Raw genomic sequence first — 14,056 nt, 5'->3', positions numbered from 1 at the left:
AGACTTGTAAAAATTTCAACACTCTTCACACATAAACAATAGATTTGTAAAGAACATTATATTTAGATGTTTACTTTAAGACAAATGAATTATTTCTTTTATTAACATTTTGTATTTCTTTTTCTTGATTGCAGCCCTGTTTTGAATACAACTAGATCAACAACTTCTGAAACTCCAATAATACTACCTGCAAGTGCTGCTGAAAGAAAAATAACCATAACAGCCTTTAAATTTACTACATATATTCTAATGCTGACAACATCAATTAGATCTAGATGCTGCCTGAAGATTTCATGTCTGTGGCATTTTACCTCTCGAGAAAAGATATTTTCCCTTTGCAACTTCTTGTGTGGCTAATGAGGCCAATTGATACACAGCTGTGGTCACATGTAATCACCAGCCACCATTGCATTGTCACCTTTCTTCCTGCTGCTGTTGTGTATGGCATCTGCAATCGGAGACCCTTCCTTTATGCTCTCTCTCCATGTGGATCTATCCAGTGCCACCTTTTTCCCAGCCGCTAGTGTCGATTTTGAAGATGCACACTATGATAAACTCAATGCAGTTGACTACAATAATCTCCATGACCGCATTGTTTCAACAAGAACCTGTGTGCATCACACATTGTAAGGGTCGAAATTGAAAAAAAAATATTTGTAAGCTATGTGCCAAAAATGCTCCTAATATTCAATGAGCTCTGACCAGGATAACAATCACACATTGTGTCCGGATGGCACTACATCTGGGTATCACTTCAAAATATCATAGCACGAGAGCAGCCATAACAAAAAGTACAACCGACCATTACTGTTATTATGGATACAGTGATGGTCAATACTGTTGTTGTGTTTTCAATAATAGTTTAATTGCTTTTTAGTTAGTTACAATGCTATTAATATTAAAAGGTATTTTTTATCATTTTTGTTTTTTATATTAGAGATAATGGTAGGCCATTATTTGCTACTAGTAGATTATGTAATTTGTTGAATGCTATTAAAGAGCTTCCATATAAAATATGTCTTAACATAATTCTTTAGTTTTTATTTCATAACACTATTACTACTATTAATAATAACACCTAAAAAACAAACTATCTACATTGGATTCTAAAAAAATAAATTATACTCGCTATACCTTTAAAAATATTTTACTTAGTTTTTTTTTTTACAGTGACCAATTAAGGTGTAAAATAATATACAATACAGTACTAAAAAAGACATTGTCATCTTGGCGTAAGTAGGACTGGTTCATTGAAGTATGTCATTACTGCTAACTGTTGATCATTGTGCAGGCCATATGACACCATGCTTATTAACTAAAGTGTGCTCCCAGATTCTGCAGGCTTTTCAGGACTTTGCTTATTTATCGTGCAATAGTAGATCATTAGCGGAACTAAGAACACTGATCTGGAAGCAGTCAGATACTTGTTCTATATCAGCAGCATGTACATTCCTTTGATCTAAAAAAAAATAATGATAAAATAAAAATAAAAATTACATTTTAAAATGCAAAATATAAAAAGTATAATGCAGAAGTTAAATAAATATAAATGATGGTATCCATATCTTGAGTCCCCACTTCCCCATTAATGTCTTGTCAGCTACCCTTATGAAACTTTAAACTGCATCCTCTTTGAATGCCATCTACAAGACAAAGATGATAGTGCCTAACATTTGGTTTGGCAGTTTTTTGGATAGCAGTCAATCTTGGTACTGATGCCAAGGTGGCTGGCTGATGACATTTCTCATCATAAACTATTAGCTGGTTCAACATTGTTTTTTTTTAAATACATTGACAAAGTTTAGTTTGTCTTTCCATTTTTCTCTTTTCTAGAAGTCAGCATATTTTTATATTTCTATAAGTATGAGGGAAGAGGCTTCTGCCAATGACAGATCTTTTTGGAGACAGCTTGCTACCCAATGTGCCAGAGGGGGAGGATCTAAGTCTAAAAGTATGTCCCTTGTGTCGGTGGGCTGAAATCAATCACAACTGAAATTTAATGTCTAGCTTTGTTTAAAAAACAAATTATTTCATATAAAACTTTTGAGGAGTACACATAACACTTTCTGTCAACATTGTCTAGCAAGAGTGTCATGTGCAAAGCACAATGACCTGCCACCTTTACTTTCAACAACAAATGTCAGGTACGTATTAGGGCTAGGGGTCATTCTAGAAATTCCATCCCAGTCTTTGAACCCAAGACCCTTAGATTCAGAAACCAAGCCCTTTAACAATCAGCCAATCTTTTGAGAAGAATACTGAAATTATTACAGTATAAACCTTATTCATTGAGCCAAAATATCAAACTACAGCCTATGGGAAACAAAAAAGTAAACAGAGATAGAACAAGAAATCAAATGATGCACATGGGGATGCATTGGGCACACACTGGGAAGAACAGTAGACAACATTGCAAGACTGGACTGGAACCCAGAGAGGAAGAGAAAGTCTGGTAGACCCATGCAAACTGTCACGGATGAATGTGTGTATGTATGTATAATCTAGTTTATGTGTTTGATCTAGTGGTTTCATTGTTTTATTTCGTTAACTAGAATTGAACCAGGGACAGCTAGACGTATTGAGAACTAAGGTAGATTCTATAGAGTTATTATTATAAATATAATAAGGAATCTGTGACATATTTGGAGGCTCGTTTATCTAGTGTCTTGACTTAGTCTTGGAAGACATTAGGCAGAACTGCGGTTCGCCATTGTTAAAAGGTCAAGGACAAAGAAGGCTGTGAAGTCGTGAAGAGTGTGCGCTCATGTGCAATGGCGGGAAAAAAAACTAAGTCAATCAGCCGAGACGAAACCAGGTCAAACACAGTGATAAAACTATTTGTGTTGTGTATATTGTATACTCGAGATATAAACAAAATGTCAGAGAGATTAACACAGTTAATAGCTGCTGGAAAAGAGATGAGATTGTGTGGGACAGCTCTACAGGAGTGGGTGAAAGAAAGAGAAGTCAAGCTGGAAAAGAAAGAAAAAGAAAGAGAAGACAGAGAGCGTGAAGAACGTGTTAAAGAGAGAGAAGAAAGAGCTAAAGAAAGAGAGGCGGTGGAGAGAGCTAAAGAGAAAGAAGCTGAGGTAGAAATACACAGATTGAGAGTCAGAGAGTTGGAGCTTAGGGAGACGAAAGGAGAACTTAAAGAGCATATAAAACCTGTATGGAAGCCAAAGTTGCCACCTTTTAATGAGAACGTGGATCAAATGGATGCATATTTGGCGAGATTTGAAGTACATGCTCAAGCTACAGAAAGACCTAAAACTCAGTGGGGAAGTCATCTATACACATTGTCACAGGGAAAGGCACTGCAAGCTTGTATCAACTTTTCTAAGAAAGATTTAGAGGAATATGACAAGGTGAAAGAAGTATTAATGAAAAGATACAACTTGACAGATGATGGGTATAGAGAGAAGTTCCATAAAGCTAAACCAGAGAGAAACCAGCCATTTCATGAATTTGTTGAGGACATTAGAAGATACTTAATGCGTTGGGTAGAATTGTCTAATACTAAAAAGACATTCGAAGGTCTCATTGATCTTTTCATCAGAGACAAGATCCTCACATTTTGCAATCCTCAGTTAGTGGCTTTTCTACATGAAAGGAAACCGAAAGATGTGCCAACAGCAGTCAAGTTGTGTCAGCACTATATTACTGCACATCCAGAGAAGACAATTTGCTGCAAAGACTAATGATAACAGAAGTCGATTTAAACAAGAATGGAGACAGGACCGTCTGCAGAAAAGAAGTGTTGGTGAAAAAAGAAAATGTTTTAAGTGTTTCAAAACGGGTCATTTAGCAGTCCAATGTAGAAACAAAAGCCCCTTAAGACGAAATGAGACTATGGGTTCAAGCAGAAGTCAGGAGTTTAAAACCAGCAACAGGGGAAGACCAACTGGACATCCATACAATGCGTAAGTTTGCATAGACTATCAACATGGTGAACAACTCCATGAATCTGATCAGATCCAGATGGCTGGAGCTGTAACTTGTGACGCCGGGAAATTAAAAATGTATCCTGGATTCGTTGGGAAGAAATCTATTTGGGTCTTGAGAGTGTGATGTTGCTAGTTCAGGCTGTCTTGAAGTCAACCAATTACTCTGCAATCGTTTGGGTGTAATTGTTCGGGTGTATTACGTGTAGTTGACCAACAACACAAACAAGAACTGGCACATCGATTGTAACAGGTGAAGAGATGTAGTCAACGATGATGAACAAGTTAATATATATTTATTATGATAAAAGGCCACAGTAGAAGTCTCTGTCACTAAACACGTCGTTACCCTGGAATGTTCTAACGCTAACTGATTTTCCGGTCTCTAACCCAACATATCCCAAACGTCACTAGTCCCGTTCAATATGCGTCTACTATGGTGCGTCGCTAAATAACTAAAATAACTAACCTATATAAATAAGGTGTCTAACAGATTCCTCCCCCCCTTGAAAAAAAATATGTCAATATTTTTCCACTACTGTCAAGTCTTACAAGGGCATTTTCAATCTAAGGGGAAGACCACAAACATAAAATCTTGACATCTTCATCTTGACATCTTCATCTTGACAGTTCCTCATATTCATGTCAATGTTCATAACAGTTCATAACATTCCAAAATCATCCTCCTTAGTACACAGTTCATCATAGAGGAAAATGTGGCATCTTATGGGCATGTCCTACACATCTCAAATGTTCTTCACTGGCAGTAATCTGATAAAATACAATATTTCAAAAAACAATTATAAACTTTATTTACACATTCAATACATTTTTTCTTACCACCCTTTTATACGCTTTTGTCCATTTTTCTTTTATACTCACCCTTTTCCATAGAACTAACTTTCGTCAATGATATATGAAATGATTCACACAAAAAAAAATATCCATACTTACTTTTAAATGCTTAACATCAACTTTACTTATCTCCCTTTTTCATAACATATAAATGGTGTCAATATATTAATATATATTACATAATCAATATAATCATAGTTTATTTACAAACTTATTTCATTTCAATGTCATTCTAGACAATAGATCAGCTACAATATTCATAGATCCACTAATAGCTTTCACTTCAAATTTATATTCCTGTAGTGCTAAGAACCATCTATAAACACGACTGTTTTTCATGCTCTTTTGCTGTATATACTGAATAGGTTTATGATCAGTTAATAAAATGAATTTCCTTCCTATTAAATAGCTCTCTAGCTTAGTAATTACCCATATTACAGCTAAGGCTTCTCTTTCAATGACACTATATTTTTTTTCTGCCTCTGACAATTTTCTACTTACATATAATATAGGATGTAAGTTATCATAGTTCTGCATTAAACAACCACCAATAGCATTACCAGATGCATCAGTTGTGACATAAAATATTTTGTCTTTATCAGGTAGTCTTAATATTAGTTCATGACTAAAAACATCTTTAATTCTGTCAATAGCTTTCACACATTCCTCATTACAAACTACTTTTTGAGGTTTTCCTTTTTTAAGTAAGTCATTTAATGGATTCACTATTTCTGCTAAGTTCTTTATAAACTTTCTGTAATAATTTACTATTCCCAATATGCTTTTAATTTGTCTTTTTGTTGTAGGTATTTCAATATTAAATACTTTCTTTATGTTATCTTCAATAGGGCTAATCATGTTGTTATTTACTTTATGTCCTAAGAAAATTATTTCTTCCAATCCTATTTCTACTTTTTCTGCTTGAATTGTAAGTCCACTTTCTTTTATTATTTTGAATACTTCTTTTACATCTACCAAATGTTCCTCCCAACTATTATTAAAAATACATATGTCATCTAAATAGCAAATAACATTTTCTTTGTTTCCAATTATCATGTTCATCATTCTATTAAATGTGGCAGGTGCATTTACTAATCCAAAACTCATATAATTCCATTGAAAAATACCATATGGTGTTACAAATGCTGTGTAAGGTTTTGCATTTTCTGTTAAAGGTATTTGCCAATAACCTTTAGTTAAATCCAATTTAGTAAAAAATTTTGCTCCATTTAATTTATGTAAAATATCCTCTATATTTGGCATTGGATATGGGTCAAATTCTGTGATGTTGTTAAGTTTCCTATAATCAATACATAACCTTATATCTCCATTCTTCTTTTTGGCTATCACAATTGGTGAAGCATAAGGAGATGTTGATGGTTCAATTATACCTGATTCTAGTAAATTGTCTATTTCTTTCTTTACTTTGTCTTGTAAATGTAGCGGTATTCTATATGGCTTAAGCTTGATAGGTTTTGTGTCTGTTACTTTAATGTCATGTTTAATAATATTAGTTTTTCCTGGTATGCTGGAAAAAATTTCTTTGTATTCCTGTATTATTTTAGTTATATCTTTTGACTTTTCCTTAGTTAGATTATTAAGATTAATCTTTTGCCAAGTTTGATTCTCTTTTGTTTCTATTACAGGTATTTCCTTAATATCATTTTCATTATGATTTTCATTTGTTATTATCATCAAGCATTCTTCTCTTTCTGAAAATTTATTTTCTATTTCCTCCTGAATGTTTTGTATTAACTCATCTTCTCTATCATGATACAGTTTCAAATTATTTATGTGATATGTTTTAATTTTCCCATTTATTTCAATTTGATAATTCACATCATTAATTTGTTTTATCACTTTAAATGGACCTTTCCATTGTTTACCAATTTTATTTTTCAGGTCATTTATCAATATTAATACATTGTTTCCTACTTCTAGTGTTTTCAATTGTCTTTTCTTATTTATATTCTCATGAGCACTTTGTTTGTACTTCTTATTGTTGTTATATGCTTGAGTCCATATTTCTTTCAATTCTGTTGTGATTGTTGTTTCACTGTCATTATTTAATTTATTCTCATTGTCTATTAGATTTTCTTTGAAAACATCTAATTCATCTCTAGGTTTTCTTCCATGTATTATTTCATATGGTGAAAATTGTGTTGCTTCATGGATGTTGTTTCTATGAGCAAATAGTACATAGTTAATGTAATGATCCCACTTATTCTGATTATTCTGAATTATCTTTGTTAGTGATCTTTTTAATGATCCACCATATCGTTCACATAAACCGTTACTGTCTGAAGAGTATATGTGTTGTATATTGTATTGTTTAGTCCATTTCTTAAATTGTTCTGACTTAAACTGAGATCCCTGATCACTCAATATAATTTTAGGTATACCATGTCTTGTAATTACTTTTTGAGTTATGGCATTAATGATATTTTCTGCACTTGTATTTGATAATGGGATTGCCTCTGGGTATCTACTAAACATGTCTATTACTGTTAGAATGTATTTGTTATTATTTTCAGTTTGAATTAAAGGACCTATTAAATCAATAGATACTTTCTGAAATGGTGCTGTAGGTTCATCCATTTCTTGAATAGGTGCTTTATTCACTAGGCTTTTGTTAGATCTCTTTTGACATATGTCACATGAGTTTATGTATTTGTTTATTGTTGCTTTCATTTTGGGCCAAAATACTTGTTTTGACAAATTCCTATAACATTTCTTTACTCCCCTATGTGCTGCTAAATTATTATCATGTGTCATGATTAAAACATCTTTCCAATATTTCTGTGGTAAGACAAGTTGTTTTATTTTCTTGTTATCATTACTTGTTTGTCTAAACAATATTTTATTCTCTATACAAAATTTCTCCATTGGATTATTATTGTTTTTATCTAATATTCTTGAATAAATTTTCCCAATAATATTGTCATTCATTTGTTCTAATGCAAATGTGGGTGTTGTTTCTTTTTCACTTTGAGATATTTGTGTTTCAAGACTATTTTGTGTTTCATTTTCTATCTCTCTTTCCTTAACATCTGTATTTTCTATTTGTATTACATTACTGGTTTCTTTTTCTTCATCCTTACTTATTACATTTATTGTATTTTCATGTTTCTCATCTTGTTTATTCATTGATCTTGTTATTACCATACTTGTTATATTTTGTGTTTCTATGTTTTCATGATTTTGTCTTATGTTTTTGTATTTGTTTTGCCAGTCTTCTAATTCTTTTCTTGAACATTCTTTAACTCCTTTTATGTTTCCTACTAACATATCATATCTCATTTCTGGTATTGCAATGCCATCACAATAACCAGTGAAAAATGGAGTTTCAATGTACACCCTTATAGCTTTAAATTCCCTTACGGTGCCATCTGCTAATTCTACTTTCTTAGTAAACCCTTTATACCAATGAGGTTTGACAAATTTAGTTTTTACTGCCAAGGTGTTGCAACCTGAATCTCTGATTAATTCCACCGGAATTCTATCTACAAACCCTGGGTACACTGCAAAATTGTTCCTATTTCCTTCCATGAAATATATCCTATCTGTACCTTTACTTTTGTATTCCCTACTGTAACTCCTATTTCTATAATTTCCCCTGTCATTCCTATCTCTACTCCTATATCTACTGTTATTTTGTTCATTGTATCTATTTCTACTTCCAGACCTGCTATTCCCTCTTCTACAGTTAGCTGCTATATGACCTTTTCCTTGACATTTAAAACAAGTTATTTCACTATATTTTCTATTTCCACTATTTGATCTGTTTCTATTTCTACTTCTATCAACATTTTCTTTGGTGTATCCTATTAAATCTACTTTGCTCTTATCCCTATCAGAAAATGGTTTATTTGGATAGGCATTTTTGTATACTCTCATTATCTCTGTTATTTCATCTATAGTTTTGGGGTTTCTTTCTCTAATAAAAGATTGTAATTGAGGATCACATTTATTTACAAAGTTGTCCACTAGAATAAAATTTTTTAATCCTTCATAAGAGTTATTCACTTTTTCTAATTTTACCCACTTATTGAAAAAATCCTTTTCCATATTAATGGTAGTTTGGGGTTCTATTTCTAATGATGGTATATTGTCAAAATATTTCTTTCTAAAAGTTGTAGCATTATGACCATAGGCATTCAATAATTCTCTTTTTAAAACTTGATAGCTATCATCAATATGATGGTCATGATTTTGGCATATTGTTAGAGCTTGACCATGAACAAAGTCTATCAGTATTTCAGACCATTCTTCTTCAGGCATATTAAATGTAGACATTTTTGCCTCATATCTTTTCAAAAAATCACCAATGTCATCCTTCTGTTCATCAAAACTTTGTATTTTTCTCTTTAGCCATGTCTGCGAATTAGGGTTGTCTCTTTGAGTGGTATAATTATTTGAGTTATTTGTGTTATTTCCTTGTTCAGCTTGAGTTCTGGCTTGTGCTGCATCCAGTCTCATCTTCTCCATTTTAGCTTCATGTTCTCTAATTTTTTCTCTTTCTTTGTCTTGCCTTTCTTGGTCCTCTTTTTGCTTCTCATATTCTTCCTTTCTGATCCTTTCTTGTCTATCTACTTCTTCCCTCACCACCTGCTGTACATAAGCTGCTAAGTCCTTTCCTTTTAACTCCATGGCCTTTCCATCCTGCATAGCTGTTTCCTTAACCTCCTTAAGGTCCACATATGATGATGTAGCCATTGTATTTTATATTTTATATATATTTTTACTTAGCCTATATTGGTTATGGCTATACTTTAAACTTATTTTATATTTTTACACACTTTTATACAAGTTTTAAGTGTTATGTCTCTATCTATAGATTTAGTAAATGTGTAAATCTAGTCTGAGTTATTATGGTTATATTCAAATCTGTATATTAGGTCCAGTATTACACACAAATTTAAATCTAGTATATTATAGTATGTATAATAATACTATTTAGATCTAGTTATCAAGAGCACTATGACTTTTAGATCTAGTATGAATAACTATGATCAATTTTAAAATCTGGTATGACTGAAGTCACAGTGAAGTGTTTAGAGTAAATTCAAAGACTGTCTAGAGTCTAGATCTAGAGTAGATTATGGTTCTATTTAACCGTATAAAACAAATATGTTTATACAATGTCAAATATATCTTCAACAAGATATATATATCTAGAATGTACTACCTTCATTCATCTTCCAATTAATAATATTTTAAATTAGAGTCTAGATACTCAAATTGTACCAAAGAGATGTACAACAATTTGCAGATCTAAATTTAGCCAGACGATAGTGTTTGACTACATAGCCAGTTTCGGCATTATTCTCATGGCAAAATCATATTTGATTTTAACCGCTCAAACTAAAATTATTTTAGTCTGATTCACAGTAAAAGAATCCTACCCGCACTTTCTATCATTAAGTGAAAAAAAATTACAGATCTAATTAAATTAATAAAAATAAATAATTTAAAATAATATAAACAAATGAAATAATTAAATGAGACTATCACTATGGGTTGGGATGTGACAATATGGCACACAATGATAACGTCACGAAGTAACCAGGCAACAACGGATATGACGTTTACACAAACAAAACAAATTACAATCCTAAATGTATAATATAGCTTTTCATCTAAATTACGTCTTCTACCCCGACGGGTTTTAAGGCGCACCACCTGATTTTACTCAGGCTAACGTACCAAATTTAGACAAAATCTATTTCTAAGGGCAATCTAAACATATACTAATAAGAAAAATGGCACTTAGCTTTTGATAAGAAAGATCCCTTTGTTCGGACTCCCGAATATGTTAGATCACAACAAATTCCACTGCCTCTCTTCCAGTTCTGACTCTGTTCTCCGGTGCTACCAGTATCCCACGTAATGCCACAGATGTCCTGATATGCCACAGCAAAATGTTCCAGTTTCTTCGACGACTGTTGATGACCGTATGTGTAGTTCCGACGACTTTGTGTACACAGTTACTGACGAATAGGTTAACGGTTCTTCTGGCGATGACTTGACTTGTGTAGACGACTACTGACAAATAACAGTCTCTTGACGGCAACTTGATCTGGACGACTGACGAATAACGAATTTCTTGACGATGACTTGATCTGGGCTGACGAATAACGACTTTCTTGACGATGACTTGATCTGGGCTGACGAATAACGGTTCTCTAAAATAGTTCACTGCTTCTGCTGCTACTCTGGTAGTACGACGAAGTTTGCTGTTGTACTCTGCTTCATTAGACCAAACTGTCCAATGCAGACTAGGTGAAACCAAGGTCACCTCCGACGATGTTCCGTTAGACGATTAACGGTTTTCAACGAAATTAAGTGAATGTAGCTGTTTCCACAACTTCACTGCTAACAAGTCTAGGTATGGTCTAGACCGACGAATACTAGATATATCAATGTTCAGTACTGTTAAATATTACTTCACTAACCTTCCAAAGGTTAAACACAGTGACCGTTATAAACGTGGCAAGCAACCGGTTCAATGAGCAAACTGCTCCACAAGAATCTCTCCAAGGGTAAGACGACAGAGCGATTTCGATTTAGTTAGCTACCAAACTTGTAGTACTCACAATACTTCTGACAGCGGGCAAACTGTCCTTCTCGAAACTGACGAGGTAAAACTTGATACTCGACGTGGCTCCTATGACGAAGAAAAAAAATATGTCCAACAGGTTCACTAACGATCTCTCACCCGTTATGAATGAACGGTTTCTCTGGTTGTAGGTCGGTTCAGCATATGAAGATCAGGCGTTGCGATGATTACGGTCCTGACGAAGGTCACCCTGAGTTAACGGCTCGTTGAACGTGCGATCAAACAGACGACGACTGTATGTAGATCTAGAACAAAGTCACCCTGCGATACTGCTGTGTTCAGCCGTACTCCGATGAAATCTTATATCTTCGAGTGCACGACCCTCACCTGAGTAAACGTTCTGCTTCGAGGTCCGGTACGATGTTCGGCTTCGAGGTTCGGCTTCGAGGTTCGGGGTCGCCACTGTGATGTTGCTAGTTCAGGCTGTCTTGAAGTCAACCAATTACTCTGCAATCGTTTGGGTGTAATTGTTCGGGTGTATTACGTGTAGTTGACCAACAACACAAACAAGAACTGGCACATCGATTGTAACAGGTGAAGAGATGTAGTCAACGATGATGAACAAGTTAATATATATTTATTATGATAAAAGGCCACAGTAGAAGTCTCTGTCACTAAACACGTCGTTACCCTGGAATGTTCTAACGCTAACTGATTTTCCGGTCTCTAACCCAACATATCCCAAACGTCACTAGTCCCGTTCAATATGCGTCTACTATGGTGCGTCGCTAAATAACTAAAATAACTAACCTATATAAATAAGGTGTCTAACAAGAGACACAGGAGCGACCACAATTGGAGTGAAGAGACTACATGTGCACCCTCACCACTTGACGGGTAAGAAAGTCTAATGTATGACATTTGGAGGAACAATTGAAGAATATCCCACAGCTGTCATTGACATTGATACGCCATTTTTATCTGGAAAAGTTGAAGCATGTGTGTTGGAGAGGCCTGCAGCTGACTTGATTCTAGGAAACGTGACTGGCATAACTGAGCCTACCATCACAGATATCTACAAGTGGCAAAGGTGAGCAATGTCTAGATCTCAATCTGGTGTAATAGAAAACATGGGACAACCGATCCTACATAGATTGAACAGCCAGAATCAGAATTAACATCCAGTTATGCATTGAAACAAAAGGAGGACCAAACATTGGTTAAACTTTTTGAATTGGCAAAGCGTCCCACCAGTAAATTTAAAGTGAAAAATGGACTTCTGATGAGACAAGATAACAAAGAGAAACTACAGCTAGTCATCCCTGCCGCCGAAAGATAAAGAATTTTGGAGTTAGGTCATGACTCACCTTTTGTGGGTCATATGGGGACAGCACGAACAAAGATACAGCACAGTAGAAAGAGAGTGCTTGGCAGTTGTTTGGGCAGTAACCAAGTTGGCCAGATATCTATTGGGCAGAACATTCGTACTGCGCACAGATCACGCACCCTTACGCTGTTTAAACACAAGTCGGTGAATTCCAGGGTAACTTGCTGGGCCCCTGATGCTTCAGGACTTTCAGTTCGAAGTGCAGCATATTCCAGGTAAAGGAAACGTCATAGCGGACATTCTGCCACGCTTATCATAGATATAAGCCTACGTGGCTTCTCACAAGCATGTGTTGCTTCATCGAAGACTTTGTGTCTTCAACAGTTTAGACTTTGTTGCTTGATGGTAGACTTTCTGTCTACAACTAAGACTTTGTGTCTTCATCTTTTAAGACTGTGTGTCTTCATCTTTTAAGACTGTGTGTCTTCATCTTTTAAGACTGTGTGTCTTCAGCTTTTAAGACTGTGTGTCTTCATCTTTTAAGACTGTGTGTCTTCATCTTCTAAGACTGTGTGTCTTAACTATAGACTGTGTGCCTATTACATTGCAGTCTGTGTGACTACATTAAAGTCTGTGTGACTACATTAAAGTCTGTGTGACTATGTTCAAGTTTGTTTGGATACATAAACGCCTGTGTGGCATATTCAGAGCATTTGTGGCCTATCGAACGAACATTTTTGTTGTATTGTGGTGTAATGTTTGATATTTGTTTTATAATCATTTTATTTAGTAATCTTTGTAAAAATCGATTATAATTTTAGGAGGGGCGAGATGTCATGGATGAATGTGTTTATGTATGTATAATATATTTTTACAATCTGCGCGAATGACTGGAAGTGTGTTGGTTGTTAGACAGAGACCAGCGTGTGTGATATGCAGTAAAGCTGATTAAAGTTTATGTGTTTGATCTAGTGCTTTCATTGTTTTATTTCATTAACTAGAACTGAACCAGGGACACCTAGACGTATCGAGAACTAAGGTAGATTCTATAGAGTTATTATTATAAATATAATAAGGAATCTGTGACACAAACATAGATCAAACCTGCAGACCAAGAAGGAAAGTTGGCAGGATGGAAATGGATGGGGAATAGCCCAGAACAGAGTCAGAATGTAAAGCACTGATGCGGCTCTATCTAATTTATGTTGCCTATTTTTTTTTTATTATGCATTCATTCAAAGATAGAAAGTTCTATTTAAAATAGCTATACCATAACCGTAGGCCACAGAAACAGAGATGACTTTACATCATTTGCCCTTTGGACCACAAGGTCTGAAAGGGAAACTATATCATAATACTTTAAAAAATCTACTT

At 34.5% G+C, this 14,056-nt stretch overlaps 1 long non-coding RNA gene across 1 annotated transcript; it reads right to left on the bottom strand.

Moving 5' to 3' along the window:
* Positions 1–4,220: 4,220 nt before the first annotated feature.
* Positions 4,221–14,052, bottom strand: LOC129928695 (uncharacterized). Its single transcript, XR_008780169.1, has 2 exons — positions 9,985–14,052; positions 4,221–4,712 (listed from the first exon to the last, which is right to left on the bottom strand). It is a non-coding gene; the product is annotated as an uncharacterized LOC129928695 (long non-coding RNA).
* Positions 14,053–14,056: the final 4 nt, after the last annotated feature.

This window comes from Biomphalaria glabrata, chromosome 10, assembly GCF_947242115.1.
Source record: "Biomphalaria glabrata chromosome 10, xgBioGlab47.1, whole genome shotgun sequence".
In the NCBI taxonomy this organism is placed as follows: Eukaryota; Metazoa; Mollusca; class Gastropoda; family Planorbidae; genus Biomphalaria; species Biomphalaria glabrata.
Note: the sequence above shows the minus strand (reverse complement) of the source record. Positions and strands in the feature narration are given on the sequence as shown.